Source organism: Pan troglodytes, chromosome 11, assembly GCF_028858775.2.
Source record: "Pan troglodytes isolate AG18354 chromosome 11, NHGRI_mPanTro3-v2.0_pri, whole genome shotgun sequence".
In the NCBI taxonomy this organism is placed as follows: Eukaryota; Metazoa; Chordata; class Mammalia; order Primates; family Hominidae; genus Pan; species Pan troglodytes.
Genome location: NC_072409.2, coordinates 26,792,501 through 26,797,517, shown reverse-complemented (window position 1 = coordinate 26,797,517; position 5,017 = coordinate 26,792,501). Strand labels below are relative to the sequence as shown.

At 38.4% G+C, this 5,017-nt stretch overlaps 1 protein-coding gene across 8 annotated transcripts in view; it reads right to left on the bottom strand.

Moving 5' to 3' along the window:
- Nucleotides 1–4,794: 4,794 nt before the first annotated feature.
- Nucleotides 4,795–5,017, bottom strand: part of SHOC1 (shortage in chiasmata 1) — a 108,851-nt gene continuing 108,628 nt past the window's right edge. For all 8 annotated transcript variants that reach the window (XM_016961425.3, XM_016961426.3, XM_063788422.1 and 5 more), the window contains one exon: nt 4,795–5,017. This exon is cut by the window's right edge and continues 529 nt beyond it. The gene's annotated coding sequence lies outside the window, so the exon portion shown is untranslated.

Sequence of the window (5,017 nt, the reverse complement as noted above, 5' to 3'; positions counted from 1 at the left end):
TAGTTTTCCTCCTCAAAGCACATAACCCAAGTCTAATCACGAGGAAAACATCAGACAAATCCAAATTGAGCAATATTCTATAAAATACCTGACCAGTATTCCTTAAAACTTCAAGGTCATTAAAAAAAAAGGCAAGTTTGAGAAACTGTCACAGCTAAGAGGAGCTCAAGGAGATATGATGACTAAATCTAACGATATATCCTACATGAGGGTATATATATCCTATATAAGGATATATCCTACATGAGATCCTATAACATAAATAGGACATTAAAGAAAAACTAATGTGTTCTGAATAAAGGATGGTGTTTAGTTAATAATAATGTATCAATATTGGTTCATTAGTTGTGACCAATGTACCATAGTAATAGTAATGTAAGATATTAATAATAGGAGAAATTTGGTGTTTTATATTTGGGAACTCTTTATACTATTTTTGTAACTTTTCTGTTAATCTATTCTAAAATTGAGAGTTTATTTAAATTTTGGCTGGGCACGGTGGCTCACGCCTGTAATCCCAGCACTTTGGGAGGCCAAGGCAGTCGGATCACCTGAGGTCAGGAGTTCGAGACCAGCCTGACCAGTATGGTGGAACCCTGTCTCTACTAAAAATACAAAAAATCGGCCAGGCATGGTGGCTTGCGCCTGTAGTCCCAGCTACTCGGGAGGCTGTGACACGAGAATTGCTTGAACCCAGGAGGCGGAGGTTGTAGTGAGCCGAGATCACGCCACTGTACTCCAGCCTGGGTGACAGAGCAAAACTCCATCTCAAAAAAAAATAAAGAAAAAGAAAATTTATTTAAATTTTAAAAAGTAGATGTAATGGAAATGCATCTCTTAGTGAGATGAATGGGATGTTACGGTGGTTTAAAGGAGATTTTGCTGATCCCAATATTTCAAATTATTCCTTTATTTCTTGCTCTGGTAGTATTTAGATCTTAGGTCTTGGCTTAGTAAGATTCAGGATGGGTGAGATATATATTTATTTCACAAAGTGGAAGGACAATTGTAAAAGTGGACGATAGAAAAAAAGAACCATTGTGATGGGTAGGTCTCAGGTGTGTTCTCTGGCTTGGGAAAGAGTGCCTGTGGAAGTTGAAGCCCTGGAAATTTACTCTTTTAAAACTGTTGGTGCCCATGTACTCACTCCTTGAAATGTCTTTGTAATATGCCCTAACGGTAGGTGTACCTCAGTCTAAAGACTTCTGATATATATCATCTTGAGAAGTTCAGCTGTGAAAGAGAACAGAGCAGGAGTAGTTGGAGAGGATATGAAGTCTAGAAAAGCTTCCTTCAGAAGCTTAAGTACATTTAAATGTCAAGGGGAAGGCCATTGTTGAGGGGAGGAAGGAAGGGAGACCCCATGTGGACTTCAGATTTAGCCTCAGAGTTTTGAACATGGTTTAGAGAAAGCTCTATATAGGGGTTATATGCACAGCTCAGTTTATAATAAAATGTACTTTGTGTCCCATTTACAATGTTAACATTATAACATTATCATTATTATGGTCACTGCCTTGCATACTTTGTCAACTCCCTTACCCCACTCTCACTTTTGCTTCCTTACACAGTCTTGACTAAGCCACAGCCCTTTTTTGTTTGTTTGTTTGAGATGGAGTCTCACTCTGCTGCCCAGGCTGCAGTGCAGTGGCGGGATCTCGGCTCACTGCAAGCTCCGCCTCCCCGGGTTCACGCCATTCTCCTGCCTCAGCCTCCCGAGTAGCTGGGACTACAGCCGTCCGCCACCACACCCGGCTAATTTTTTGTATTTTTAGTAGAGACGGGGCTTCACTGTGTTAGCCAGGATGGTCTCGATCTCCTGACCTCGTGATCCGCCCACCTCCACCTCCCAAAGTGCTGGGATTACAGGCGTGAGCCACCGTGCCTGCACCACAGCCCTTTAAATGCAATTCTCTTTGTTTTCCTCCTTTCTAGTGGGCACCCCTCCTCCATTTGTGACCTACTTAATGCTCTCACTTTAGAGTCATGATCACTAATTTAAGAGGATCTTTATATTTTCGGGCAAACATACCCTACAGTTCCCCATTCCCTTCACTCTCTCACTCTCCTAGATGATTGTTTCATGATTTATTTCTTCTCAAATCTCCAATACCTTCTCCTTCTTCACTCTCAGCTTCCTCGCTTTCATATCACTGAGGTTGAAAGTGACTCTAGTTTGTCCTGGCAAGTTCCAGTTTATCTTCCCCATTTTGCTTCCAACTCTCCTGACAATGAGCTTGGCTGATCTGAAGTGACTTCAGGCCCAACACCAGATGCAAAGACAACTGTCTTACATAACTTTTAAACCAGTTCCCACATTTGTACAAGGCCTAATCCTTATAATAAACTCTTTATTCTATAACTCTCAGTGGTTCTGCTTTTCTGATCAAAGAAAACAGAAAAGTAAAGAGGAAAAAAAATGGAAGCAATCAGAAGAGAATGGCCATAATCTCCCACCACATCTGCCTGTATCTCTGCCCATAATCTCAATGGTTCTTCTTATGTCTGTGGATCAACTCTCTATGGTCCTAGCCAAGACCAACTCCCTCCTTTTCTGCACTATATCCCATCTCTTTTCACCTTCCCAGGGACTTGTGTCCAGCAAATCTCTCTCTGTCTCCATTAGCATTTGCTCCTGTACTGGAATTTTCCCATCCATTTACAAACACTGAGATTTTTCTACTTTAAAACTACCCTCTCTTGACTTCTTCCTCTAGCCAATACCCCATCTCTCATCTATACAGCAAAAGTCTCAGAAAGAGTTGTCTAAACTCCCTATCTCCTGTTTTCCTTTCCTATGCTTTCTGGAATCTATGATAATCAGGCTTTTGCCCCCACCTTTGCTCCGAACACTGCTCCTATCAAGATCACCAAAGAGCTCCACATTGGTAAATCCAGTGGTTCTCTTTCCTCCTCTCACTTGATTTGTCAATAGCAGTTGACACAACCAATTACTGTCTCCTCTGGAAACATCTTCTTCATCTGGCTTTCAGGAAATCTCCTGGTTTTTCTCCTACATCACTGATCCCTTCTTCTCAATCTCCTTTCCATTTTCTTCTATTTCTGTCTAATGTTGTCCCATGGCTTGGTGGTTGAAATTTTTCTATCTTCTGTTTATATTCACTACCTTGGTAATCTTATCCATTTTTATAGCTTTAAACATCATCTATACTCTGATGACTCCCAAATTTATACTTCCCAGATTTATATTTTCTATTGAACTTGAGACTTACATAATACAAATACCTACTTAGTAACTCCACTTGGAAGTCTAGTAGGTATTTCAAATTTAACTTGCCCAAAAATTGAGCTCCCAAGCTCTGTAAATTATACCTTTCTCATAATCTTCCCCATTGCAATAGATGACAATGTCATTCTTCTTAGGCCACAAACCTTGGTGCTATCCCTGATTCCTCCACTGTACCTTCAAAATATATCCAAATGCATAAAGAATGACAACCTTTGTATTTATTACTCTATCTCCCACTGTTGAAAGTTTGAGAATATATCTGTCCATATATTTTTCATGCCAAAGTTGGAGTCAACCTAAATGTTCATTAGTGAGAGAATGATTAAATATATTATGGCAGACTATATTAAGCAGCTGCTAAGAAGAATATGTATTCAGTAGTGCTGCTATAATATGACACAGGCATTCCTAAAAATCACCAAGTTATATAAAATCACACAATAACCACCACAGGGCCTATGGGAAAATGGAGTTGGGACTTAATATTAAAAAATGTTGCCAGTGACAGTAAAAAAGACAGAAACCTAATGAAAATGATAGCACAGTTTTAAACATGTTAAATGATTAAGGAATACACAAATACTATAATATATATGGCTCCTTACCTTGAAAAATACTCAAAGTTTGCTCTTGAGCCTGTAGGCCCCACTGGCCAGCCCTGCCTAGCGACCATGGCCGGTACCCTTTCTGCTCAAGGAAAAGAACAAAAGAGAGATAGAAAAAGAGTGAGAGAATAAATAGAGAAAAATGGCAGAGACCTGAGAGGAAAGTAGAGAACAATTAAAGAAAGGGGATGGTAGGAAGCTGCTTAGCTGAGTTGCAACTGGCGAGTTACTGTGAGATGGTAGCAGGTGGGCTATCTAGCCAAAAGTTGAGACACCGAATGTGGCATTAGCTACATTGTGTGGCTCAATGACCCTGTGAAGTGTGGTGTGTATGTGTGTTTTGTGTATTCCTATGCAGCTTATTTCAGTTGGGTGTCATTTTTTAGTTCACCTAGTGTTTCTTGTGAACAAAATTGCATATAAGAACGTGAAATTCATCTTATGCCCACATTGTTCCCTGATATGGTGATCATTTTGGAAAATTTTTGAATTTTCAAAGGTCTATTTTTAAAAAACAGAAATGGAGTTGTGCAACATATAGTATTTTATATATTGTTTTTCCCTTTTTTTTTTTTTACTTTATGTTATGGGCATCCTGCCTTGTCAGAGCACACAGACTTACTTTCTTCTAATGGTTTCATGATATTCTACAGTCTAAATTGTTGATCTATTCCCCTACTGCTAGCATTTTTATTGTCTATAATTTTTAACTATTACAAATTATATGGCATTTCATTGTGTAATTGGATATTTCTTTAAGACAGATTCCTGGAAATGTGGTTGTTGAGTCAAAAGATAGGAGCATTTTTCATCTTAGTGGGTTTACGAAAACTGCGCTAAAGAAGCTGTACAAACAATATAGGAAAGTGTTCTTTTCTTCAATATGTAGAAATTGGATAGTATGAATTTTCAAAAATGTTGGCAACTGATAGGTGAAAAAACAGTAACATTGTTTTAATTTGCATTTGTCTAAATAAGTAATGAAGCTTCATTGTGTTTCAAATGTTTATTGACAATTTTTGTTTTTTTCTGAGGAAATATCTATTCATATATTTTGCCCATTCTTCTATCAGGTTGTCTTCTTTCTATCAATTTGTAGGAATTCTTTACATATGAGAAATGTAAACTTTTTTTCCTATTATCTGGGTTGCAAATATTTCCT